At 42.5% G+C, this 12747-nt stretch overlaps 1 protein-coding gene across 2 annotated transcripts in view; it reads left to right on the forward strand.

Moving 5' to 3' along the window:
* LOC137658417 (serine-arginine protein 55-like) overlaps positions 1-12747 on the forward strand; it is an 87727-nt gene that overhangs the window by 17690 nt on the left and 57290 nt on the right. The gene's annotated exons all lie outside the window — the stretch shown is intronic.

Raw genomic sequence — 12747 nt, forward strand, 5'->3', positions numbered from 1 at the left:
GAGCTGGATATGGATGATTTGATTGAATGTATTTTTGTTTGAATTTTGAAAACCTGGTTTGGTTGCTTTTGTGAGCCCTCTTTTTTTTTCTATGGCAATATGGATGTGGTGCAGAGTTTTAGCAGTAAGTAATGTGTTGTTAGAGAATACATAAGTGAGAGGTACTATTGGTAGTTAATTATTTTAGGGATTTTTGCATACCTGTTTTCAAAATGTTTAGCTCAGGTTTTCCTTTTAAGACATATTTTGGAAACGAGTTTGTATTTTAAGGTAAGGTTGCATGACAATTTAGATGTGTAAACAGCACAGTGGAAAATTTTAATTTTATTTCTGTAGTTAGGATATGTTTTCTTATGATTATTTCATTTCTGTTCATTTGCGTTTTGGAAGGATTGGTTTGTTTACGAAGACGAAAATTGTAATACAGTAAAACCTCCTTATCCGCTGATTCCCCTAATACCGATTCAACTATTCACTGTTGAACTATTGATACTATCATAGGAATATATACGTTAAAAATTCACTAAACCGCAGCCACCAAATTGGAAGCGGTGGATAAAATTTTTTAAACCCTGCCCCAATTTATCAAAACCCAGTAAAGTACACTACTGTACTGTAAATTCTTTTTCCAGTAAGGGGAATGTTGGCCTAAAGGTTTAAAATATTACTGTTCATTTCAGTCTAATATAGGATATACCTTTAACTTTTATTCTATTCCTTTATCAATGTCCTTATTGTCTTTCGTGTCACACAATCCTTGTTCCATTTTTTTCAGTATTTCCAACTGTATTCTATCTAATAATAATATTCAATGTCAAAGGCTAAAAGGTTTCTTCCATTCTTCCTTATTTTCAATTTTTAGTTTATCTTTTTATTTCTGTTATTCACTTGTTTTTACGGTTTCATTCTATATTCCTTATACCCTATTCCTTCCTTATTCTGTATTGTCCTAATTCCCAATTCTATTCGTTATCCCTATTCCCTTTTATTCAGTGTTTCCCCGCTATATTCTATCGGCATGAATTTGTTTAATGCAGATTTTGTATAGACAAATTTACTGTATAAGATTTTATATAAATTTCTTTCCCTCTTTTCTTTTTACTAATAAACAACCAGGCTAATGCTTGACTGAACAAGGGTGCTCATTGAAGTACAAAGATTTTGTTGTTTCTTAAACGAATAATTTTCTCTTAGCTTTTTAATAAAAAAAGAAAAAATTGCCAAATTTTTTTTTTAAGAAAAGTTTAAAGATATCATGTGAACAAGAAATGTTTCAGCTATACTTAAAAAACAGTTAGTTGTTCCAACACGGTTACTTACCTAGAACTACCTTCTTAGGAGTTACTGGCTAACTCTACCTAACCGACCAGCTTACAGTTAGATTTCTAATAAATCTCATCGCTGTCAAAGCACTCTGTTAGAAAAAAGGTCGATGTTGACATCGAGTCGTTAAATGGGGTTTGATTTCCACGGGAAATATTCTTTATCGAGTAGATTTGCATGTTTCATGTTATGCTATGGTACCTTCAAGGAGCTTTCTTAAGAAATGAAAATGGAAGTTTTTTCCTTAAATAGGGAAGATATTAAATCAGAAATTTTGTATAAATTCAAACTTCATAATATTCAACCTTAAATAACATGTTTTATCTACATGAAAGTTATTTTAAGCTCATAAAATAAGAAAAAATAAATTCCAACCACTTTTATTTTGATTACAAAGAGAGAGAGAGAGAGAGAGAGAGAGAGAGAGAGAGAGAGAATGTATTGGAATCTTTACATATCGTTGATCATTTGCAGTAGTGCCTCTAGATAAGAAATTAATTTGTTCAGAAGTGGCTTTCGTATCATGATTTTTTCGTATGATGAGTCACGTTTTATATGTAAATCGCCTAATTCGTTCCAAGATAAACTGAACTAACCACAATGAAATGCAGCCATTTAGATCATTCGATACCTAACCTAAGCGTTACTACCTGTATTTGAGGTCTTATTAGAACATACAGCAATGCAATAATAAATGGAAAATAACGAAAATGTGGAACCTTACCTTTCGAGTGAGGCGATTTCCGAAGGTGAAAGTTGCTGCAAGGGAGGAGAACAAACGACAGAAAATAACAAGTGGCAGTAATCATAAACATTCAACTTTACAATACATTAACAAATGGCAGAAGACTTTTAACACTTAACTTTATGAAACACATTAACAAATGGCAGAAAATATTTACCCTTAACTTAACGAAAAACTTGAAATTAAATTTATCTTTTTTCCTTTCTTTAGCTGTTTTCTATCGTTTTCTTTTTTTTTATTTTACTTTTTCTACTTTCTAACCATCAATTTCTTCATCACTTCCACTTTTATTTCTGGATCACTTTGAGCTTCTTGGCCTTCTAATGGCTTCTTTAAAAAATAAACATCCAAGCAAGCTTGTTTTGCCTGCTTTTTAAAATGTTCCCGAAACGACTCGCGCAAATGTCACTAAACTGGGCAACCAGACAACTTGTGTAAGCCTTTTCAGGATGTTTCTTTTCTACAAAAGATTGCAGTATGTGAAAAGTAGCTAGAGCCTGCTTAATTTATGCCATTATCTTAGGTTCCTCCTCCTTCTCGACACTCGGTTGCATGGCCTCCAACTTCTTTAGGCTGTCTGTCATAAGCTCCTCTTGGTGCTTCTCGATAAGCTCATTAATATCGTTCTCATCGATGACCAGCCCCAAGAACCTCCCTAGTGGAATGATCTCGTCAACTTCAGGTTGCGGAACAGGTTCAGGATTGTCAACTTTTTCTGATTCAGCTAGTCCTACGTGGAGTCCCTCGAAGTCTTTCATGAAGTCGGCATCAAACCACAGCTTCTTCCATGCAGAGTTCAAGTGTCGCCTGGAAACCTCCTGCCAAGCTTGATCGATGAATCAGACGCATATCACTATCGAAATGCTCCTTCCAAAAGTCACGCAGGGTGAGGTTTGTGCTGTCGGTGTATTTCGAAACATCTCATAAAGAGATGTTTTGTATAGAGCTTCTTGAAGTTCAAATCACTTGCTGGTCCATGGGCTGGAGGAGAGGTGTGGTATTAGGCAAAAGATAGAGAACCTTGATGAAGGAATACTCTGCTAGGATATCTTTCTCGAGGCCAGGAGTGTGAGCAGTGGCATTGTCTAACACTAGCAGACAATTTAGAGGGAGGGGCTTCTCTTCCAGATATTTCCTGACAGTCGGACTGAAACAGATTTACCCACTTGGTGATCAAGAGTCTCGTTACCCAGGCTTTTGCATTAGCCCTGCACATCACCTGAAGCTTCTTAGCACCTTGTGGGCCCTGAAGGCTCGAGGAGACCTTAGGTGATATACCAGCAGGGCTTCACCTTATAATGTCCACTGGCATTTGCAAAATGCAAGGGTAAGCATGTCCCTCATAGGCTTATACCTGAGTGGCTTCATGATGTATGTCTGACAAGGAATTTTTTTTTTTACAAAAAAGTCCAGATTTGTCATAGTTGAAGACTTGCTGGGGACTCTATTCTTTCTGGAGAGGCAACTCGTCGAACGTCCTAACAAAGGCTTCGGCCGCTTTCATGTCCGAGCTGGTAGCCTCCCCATGATGCACCACCAAATGAATGCCCGACTGTCTCTAGAATTTTTCAAACCACTCTTGAGAAGCCTTGAACTGGAGGGGGGCTGCTGCTTCGATGTCCCTTCCCCTGCATGGTCTTCGGCCTTAGCATGCAAGAGATCAGTGAAAATGGCACTGGCCTTGTGGCAGATTGTCATCTCGTTGATCGTGTCTCCATCGATTTCCTTGTCCTTAATCTAAAGGAGAAGCAGTCACTTCATCTCATCATAGACGTGGCTCCTCTTATTAGAAAAGACAGTCGTGCCCTTTGAAGGTGTTGCTGTGTTGATGGCTTCTTTCTGCTTGAATACGGTGCCTATCATTGATGGATTTCGGCCATATTCCCTAGCGATCACACTCAACCAATTGCCAGCCTCGTCCTTTTTTATTATCTCCAGCTTTATCTCTATAGAAAGCATCCTCTTCTTTCTTTCTTTGAACATCAGCAACATTCTTGGGGTCCTTGGCTAATGATGTATGACTTGAAAAATGCAACATGATACATTACTGTGCAGTAAACAAAAGCTCAAAAGCAGACTCGCCAACACGAATTCAATGCGAACGATAGTGCTGCCGAAAGGAAATGGTCGAGGAACTCCCATACATAGATGCATGATGGGATGTATGCTGGCTAAAGGAGAGCAGGATCTTATGGCAGTAACTAGCATCAGAGTAGGGAGATAACAAATGGGAGAGCTGGACGAAGGTGGTAAGTTTACAGATAGGTGGCGTGTTAGTTTTAAAATCTTTCTTGCGGCCGGGCAAATCCCGTACCTCATCTTGTTTCATATCATGAAATTTTTTTTGTAATAGGCAAAAAATCTTTGTATCTCATTTTCGTTTTGTATCATGAATTTTTCGTACACAAAATTTCGTGTTAAGAGGTATCTCTGTACAGTATTACAATAATTTTTATCATGCATTTTAGATTATCAATTATTATGTCTGTTCATTAATTATTGAATCTAGAAATCTGTTACAATCTCCAATAACAAAAATAACACTTGTATCTGGAGAATTCATGCGTAGTAAAGTCGACATAGATCACATAGCCATTAGTAAAGAGAGAAGGAAGACACTGGGAAATGTAAGAAGCTATAGAGGTGCAGATATTGGTAGCAATCACCAGGTCCTTATTGCCACACTGTAATTAAAACTGAAAGCACCCAAGAGAAATGTAGATAGAATACCTAGGTTTGATACAACTAAGCTTCTAGAAGATGAGCACAGAGAAACCTTTGCAATTGAATGTAGGGATTGATTTGCAGTCTTAGAGACTTTAAGAGATGAAGAGCAAACATATTAGGAACATATATCAGTCAGTTGGTAGCAAAGTTTTGGGACACAATTAAGAACATATATCAGTCAGTTGGTAGCGAAGTTTTGGGACACAGTTACAAGGAGAAAACCATGGATATCAAATGATACTTGGGATGCTATGAAAAGGAAACAAAGACAGAAATTGATTGTTGAAATTTTACGAGGAAGTACAGTACTGAAACATTAGAGGTTGAGCATGCTAAGTATTCCAGTATTGATAATGAAGTCAAAAGAAAAGCCAGGAATGACTGTAGATAATACTGTATTTAGACAGTAAATGAGGTTATATATCAGTTTAGTGGGATTGGTGTTATTGTATGGACATGAGTCATGGTATAACAAGGAAACCATATCCAATAGAATTTGTAGATTTCAGAACAAAGCCCTCAGAAGAATATTGGGAGTTAAATGGTAGGACAGGATTAGAAATGAAACCATGAGAGATTACTCGAGTGCTATGAGATCATGCTGAGGGGTAGATGGAGGTGGTTTGGGTATGCTCTTCGCACTCCCCAAGAGAGATTAGTTCACCAAACTTTCAACTCGGCTCCACAAGGAACTAGAAGAATTGGAAGACCCAGTTCTACCGGGGTGAGAACTATGAAGCGTGAAGTAGGAGATGATGAATGGAGAAGTATTGATTTAAAAGCTCAAGCCAGAGACAACTGGTGAAATCTAACAAAGGTCCTTTGCGTCAATAGATGTAGGAGGAGGAGATGATGAAAAATCTACTTATAAAGCAAGGATGACATAGAGACTGAAAGACTAAAACTGGTATTGCTTATCCATGCAATAGTTATTGCTATTATCATGAGATTGTCTAAATACTATACTGTACTAGAGGCCTAACCCTATTGAAAGGAAAGAAAAGGGTGTTTATTTTAGAATTTAATGAGGTTAACCTTAATTTAAGCAAGCTTAAAAATAGAAGCTATATGAAGAGATAAGATTAGAAATATTTGAATACCGTTTTTAATTTTCATTGGTAATATATTTGAAGTATGAGCACCTAATAGTTAGATGTTGATGGTGTCACAGTGTTGTATTTATTTTCGTATTAGTTTACTGTTTTAGTATTACTGTGTAGCATCATTGTACAGGACAGTACCATGTTATTACTACAATAATACACCATTGAGGTATACCTCACTTTACGTCGGTAATTGGTTCCACGAGAGGCGACAAGTTGAAAAACAACTCGAGTCGAATTTACTTTTCAATTTGCTAAACCACAAATAACCATTTGCAGTTCGGTATTTTGTTTATAAATGCAATTTGAGTAATAAATAGTTAACAAGAACCTATTTAAGCTTACAAACAAATAAATTTAATTTTTTATTAGTACCGAAAAAAGGTAATCTAATTTTACAAATAAATTTACACCCATACTTATAAATGTTGTTCTGACACGATTTTTACCACAAACTACTCTTGAGGATATCTGGGAGCTTCAGCTCTCCCACGACCAGAATTTTCCCCTATAAAACTGTAGGCCCAACACCCTCTCAGTATGACCTCCCCTTTAGACCCAAAAGGCACCTACAAGGACCACTTGGGCACATATACCTAAGGGATGCCATTCCAGTCTGGTTGTGATCGCGTGCTGTTCACCCTTTTCTCTCTCACGACCTTGTTCACTAGTGGTTGCGTGTGTGTTAGATTATTTTTCCCTCTGTGTTCTCGTTCAGCATGGAGTCCCTGCAGTTCACGTTTCGTGTACCTTGTGTCGTGGCCGTGTGTGTTCCCTGAGCGATACCTGTGAGGAGTGTGTCGGTTGGGACAAAGCTCAGTGGACCAAGGTGGCTACCAAGAAGAAAAAGAAGCCATAGAAGGACAAGTCGAAGGGCAGTGAATCTCGCTCGTCCTCGAGTTGTTTGACGGCTCTCAGTATTTCGAGGACCTTACGTCTCCTGGGGTCTCCCAGCATTCCCGGATGAAAGTGGGAGTGCGCTTGAGGGGGACCCGCATCCCTTTCCCTGTTTAGTCTCGAGTCGACCCTTTCCTCCGTTCCTCTACCCAAGGGCACTCCGGCCCGGTAGGGGAGGAGGTGTGGAGAGAAGTGTTGGCGAGGCTCGGCCCCATGTTCTAGGACAAAGCGCACAGCACAGCGCGTGTTGCCCTGCCTTTACCAGCAGCACTGTCTGGCGACCACATGGGTCGACCTCCCACTGCCATCTTGTGCTGCCCAGCCAGCCGTTTCTTAGACGTCGCCATCTTGGTCGTGCCAGTATAGCTGGCGTCCCGCTACACAGTCTGCGCCACCATTTTTTCCGCCCATGGCTTGGCCTGGACAGCCAGGTCGACAATCTTCCGCCCAATCTGGGCCGCCATCATCGTACCCGCTGACTACATGCGCAACAACCGCTCTGCATTGGGGCCTGCTCCCTTATCTGCCAGCGTGGTAGCACCTCTGGTTCCTGATCAGCTTCAAGTGCCGAGCGGTCCTCGTGCACACGAGACTTGATCGGTTCTCCCCAGAACATGTTCAGATTGCCACTGAGGAACCTCTTGCCAGAGTGGGGAGCTGTAGGTGTGGTTACACCCCCCCCCCTCCCGGCCCCGTGGGACTGTTGCCCGACGGTCGACATTGCCCAAGACCTGCTCCCCTCAACCTCAGCTCGGACACAGCGGGAGGGAACGGAGGACCAAGGAAAGAAGCGCCAGGCCCCCAGACTGCTGTCTTTGGGATCCAGGTCTCCGGGTCCAGCCCTGTCCTTGAAGAGGGCCGAGGGGAGGAAGGACATCAGACAGCCCCTTCTCCCGGAGAGCCAGAACCCCGGGACGGTCATTCCTCGGCACTGTTGGATTGGCCTCAGAGCGATAGGTCCACAGTTGGGAAGTGGACTCCAGCTTCTGAAGATGGTTCGAGGTACCTTCCCAATGACGAAGGAGGGGAGAGTCATCCGTCCTCTGTAGGATCCTCAGCCTCATTCGTAAGTTGAACGACCTTCCGTAGCCCGCCCTCGCCCAATGGAAGTGGCACACCACTGGCCTGGAGCACCGCTATGGGTCTCCAAAGGAAACCAGACCTTCCTTGGCCCTTCCCATCTCCCAGGATGTTGGTGAGAGGCTGCTGGATGTCGCCTTGGCAGTGTCGATAACCAGGGGGGTCTCATAGATCTGGCAATACCTCCAGGTTGCTGACTTTCCTGGTGGTGAACCAAAGGCACTTCTTCATCCCAGAGGGCTCCATTCTGAGATATCAAACCTCAGAGGAGAACCTGGTGGCTTTGGCTCTGGGTTCCACAGAAGAAAGGTTGGTAGGAGGCGCTGTGTATTTCTCAGCTCCGGAAGCGATAGCAATGGAATCTGCGGACAATGGGCGGGGTGGCCTCATGGTTGGACCTCTGGTCTATGGCCATCATGACCTATGCCCTGGAGAACGACGTCTGGAGCGCAGCAGCGAGGGACCAGTTTGTGAAGTTGGCAAGGAGGGATGAGGGTTACATCTGCCAAACCAATCAGCATTGGGACTCTGGTCTCAGGAGTAGAAGGCCCTCCACATAAAAGAGCTCAAGCTGCTAGCAGTTCAGAGGGCCCTTCTCGAGGTGGGCAGTTCATTGGTGGAAAGAAGAGTGGCTCTGATGTGCGACAATGCCACCGTGGTGGCGTACGTCAAGAAGCAGGGCGGCCTTCGATCCCTCCGAATCCACTGCCTGACAGAGGAGGTACCGTTGTGGACCAAGGACAACGCCATCTCCTTGATGGCCAGGTACATTCCCGCTAAGAAGAACATGGTCGCAGACGGAGTCAGCCTGAGGGCCCAAGTGCTGGGGATTGATTGGTCTCTACATCCAGATTTGGTAAGAGCTGTGATAGAGAAGTAGGGATCCCCTGTCTAGACCTGTTTGAAACCAAGTTGAATGTAATGATGAAGGTCTACTGTTCCCCAGTGCCGGACCCAGAGGCAGCAATGGAGGACGCATTCCAACACCCCTCAGCGTGCTACGTCAGACCATCGACATGCTGCGAAGGGCGGGGAATGCAAGGATGACGTTGATAGCCCCGGGGTGGCCCAAGAAAGAATGGTTTCTAGACCTGATACAGTTAGCGGTAGAGCCCACTTGGCCGCTTCCGCTATAGCTGGTTTGTTAAGACAGCCTCACTTCCTGAGGTTCCACGAGGGTCAGCCAAGCCTCTCCCTTCACACGTGGAGACTATCCAGCTACTGCTAAAGAGGGAGGGTTACTCCTAAAAGACTTCCATACAGATGACGGGAAACCATAGCGAGTCCTCTAAGACCATATACCAGGCAAAGTGGGCTACCTTCAGGAAATGGTGTGCCAGGAGGAAGATAAGCCAGTTGACGCCTTGGTCCCCGTCATAGTCGACTCCCTGGTCCACCTACGGCTTGACCGGGGGATGTCAGTTCCGGCAGTGAAGGGCTTCTGGGTAGCCCTGGAATAGGTCTTCCTCCTTAAAGGTCTGAACTTGGGCTCCTCCACGCGATTCCTTGCTTATAAGAAGCTTCGAGCAGTGATGGCCGCCACAAGCACTCCGGCCCCCCGAGTGGGACGTCATCAAGGTGCTCGACGCTCTAAAGAAGTCTCCATTTGAACCTCCAAGGCAGATCACGCAGGGAGCTCACGTTGAAGGCTGTGTTCCTACTGGCTTTAGCCAGACGTCTCTCACTCCATGGGGTGGAAAGAGCTGGTGTTCGCTATCGTCCCCTCCTTCATAGCCAAAACGCAGAACCCGGCGGTGGCAGACTCCCGGTTTGAAGAATTTTCGGTGCCCTCCATTCGCAGATCAAGCAACCCGGAGAACTGGCTTCTGTGCCCTGTCCGAGCGGTGACGAAGTACTGTACCTCTCTAGGACCACCAACCTCCATCCGACCGTTAAGGACCTGTTCGTGGCTACGTGGAGAGTGAATAAAGCAGTTTCCAAAAACACTATCTCCTTTTGGCTGAGGGAGACAATATGGAGGGTGTACACAGCGAAAGGGATTTCAGCACTTCGCTGGCCTTGGAGAAAAACATGGCAATCGGTCAGGGGTTGAGAGCAGGTGTGTAGAGGAGGCAATCAACCTTTACGGCACATTACCTCAAAGACTGTTCCCTCAAGTCTTGGGAAGGGTTCAAACTTGGCCCGGTCGTGGTCGCACCACAGAGGATCTAATGGGTCTGGACTTAACCTACTTCATGCAGAACGGAGAGCGCTAGAGTGTCTCAAATCCCAACCCCTCCTCCCTTTGTTAAGGGGCAGTTACTGTTGGATCAAGAGGAAATTGTCTGGGTCAGTGTTCCATGTCTTATCTGTGGTTCTTCAGTATTTTTGAGTGAGTGTTTTCCCGATAGGCCTGACCCCCTCTCCTCGACCTCCAATTGCACCTCTCCTACCTGGGTCTATTCCCCCTCCTCCTAAGTCTGAGTCTCCTAAAGAGTAGTTTGTGGTAAGAATCGTGTCGGAACAAGTGACAATTTCTTTGAAAATTGTATTTTTCGTAACATATTTACCACAAACTACTCTCGGTTTACTGCCCACCCTGCCTTCCCCACGGAAGCCCCTCTCGGTAGGAGTCGAGTTCGGTAATTTTGTTTCAGACTCGAATGGCATCCCCTGGGTACGTGCGACTCAAAGAGGTCCTTGGTGCGTTGTGGGTCAAAAGGAGAGGTCGTACTGGGAGGGTGTTTTGCCCAAAGGGGGGAAAATTCTGGTCGTGGGAGAGCTGAAGCTCCCAGATATGAGTAGTTCGTGGTAAATATGTTAGGAAAAATACAATTTTCGAAGCAATTGTCATATAGTTACAATTTAGCATGTTCACAGCACATTGCAGGCTCTTTATAACCAAAGTAAATCCAAAAGAGACTTATCTCAAAACAACATAAGTCGAGGTCTACACACGTTACAGTATTTGTCATTTTTATACTTAACAATTTAGTGTAGTATTGCACATTAACCCTCTTACAATCTGATCAGTGTGTCATGTGTTCATGTAGTTGTGTAGAAAATGTTTAGCATTTTAGCAGTTTTCATTTTTTGTATCATTTTTTTTGTTGGTTCCGTTACAAAACGTCAACAGAAGTTGGTTGACACCAGTTATTGGTCACCCCCCAAAAAAGTTTGTAAGTCATGAACCTGACAGTCACTTTCTCATGGCCAGGATCACCATATTGTTAGAAGTTTAATATATGTGTATGACAGAGAGGTGGGGATATTAATATTGCCAGTATGGTTTTATATCCCATACTATATTATATTTGAAATGCAGTACATTATCTGTTGTTTGGCATTTTACATTAAAGAGGTACAATTGCATTTCTTGAGTAACCATTTACAAGTGGGGTACATCCCTTGAGTTTGTCCCCTATTATCCGCTAAATTTAGCAACTGCCAGGGGTCATTAACGTATAGCCTGCTGATAAGGTGGTTTTACTGAATGTTATGAAAATACAGTACAGATTCCCTAATTTGCAACTTAGTTATTGGTATGTTGTAGTATGTTACGGGTGCTTATTTATAGGAATATAAAAGTGCAATAATTTTAATTTTCTTGCTATCAATTTTATATTTTTGTGTATCGTGCCAAGCAAATTACATGAGAATTGAAATAGCTACGTAGTTGATATAGTTGAGAAGTTGCTCCAGGTCTTTGGCTTGCCAGTGTATTTGGTAACCATTTCTTGTTCTGCTTCTGGTATTGTTCGGTTGGTTTTGTCTGCCCGTTCTTGATTAAGTCCTATTTTTGTCTTGTTCTTGGTTTGATCCTCTTCTTTTTGTCTTCTTGTTCTTGGTTCGATCCTCCTCTTTTTGTCTGCCTGTACTTGGTTTGGCCCTATTTTAGTCTGCCTGTTTTCCGTTTTGGTCCTCTTCTTTTCGGCTGCCTGTTCTTGGTTTGGTCCTCTTCTTTTTGTCTGCTTGTTCTTATGTAGTTACTTTACGTTACTGATCCAGTACATTTAGATTTTCTTTAATGGGTTAAGTCAAATGTTTGGCATCCAGTATTTTTTTTTATTTATCATTTACATTAATTGTTATTTGTGTGGTTCTGTGGTTGGATGAATTAGAGTTCACGAGTTTTAAGGGTCCTGAAAATAACAAATTATTAATTTTACAATCCACCCTTTTCTTTGCATTTTTCGCTACAGCTGAGTGTACTGTAGATTACCAGATATACCATTATAGTCGAAATATAATATAAATATTAATAAGGATAAGTAAACATTTGTTTTTAGTGAACAATTTAGAGTGTGTCTTTAATCACTGCCCTATTAATCATATATTGCCTTATTTGAATGAACAAGGAAATGCTATCTACACTACCTTGTCGTATTCAATTGTTAAGAACAAGAAGCCTTCAGTGGTAATTTTTCTAGGCTTCAAACCATTTATGACATCCATGGAAAGGGAGGGGTGGTCAAAATCATGATTGATAGTACAACCACCTATGAGATACCCACTCCCAGATGCCTTGCCATCTGTGTGGAAACCTTCTTGTGAATAAAGAAACACATTATAAATCTCATATCCAATTTTTGTTGGATACCTTTAGTTTGGTGACTAATGTCCAAAGTAGAAAGTCCAAATTCTACCTTCCTAGTGATGAATGAACATCAAGATCTCATATTCATCATCTCCTCCTCCTACGTCTATTGACGCAAAGGGCCTCGGTTAGATTTCGCCTTCATCTCTATCTTGAGCTTTTAATTCAATACTTCTCCATTCATCATCTCCTACTTCGCACTTCATAGTCCCCAGCCATGTAGGCCTGGGTCTTCCAACTCTAAAAGTGCCTTCTGGGGCCCCATTAAATTTTGGTGAACTAATCTCTCTTGGGGAGTGCAATGAGCATTCACCTCTTGTCATGATCTCATCCAC

The sequence above is a fragment of the Palaemon carinicauda genome, chromosome 19 (assembly GCF_036898095.1).
Source record: "Palaemon carinicauda isolate YSFRI2023 chromosome 19, ASM3689809v2, whole genome shotgun sequence".
Taxonomy (NCBI): Eukaryota; Metazoa; Arthropoda; class Malacostraca; order Decapoda; family Palaemonidae; genus Palaemon; species Palaemon carinicauda.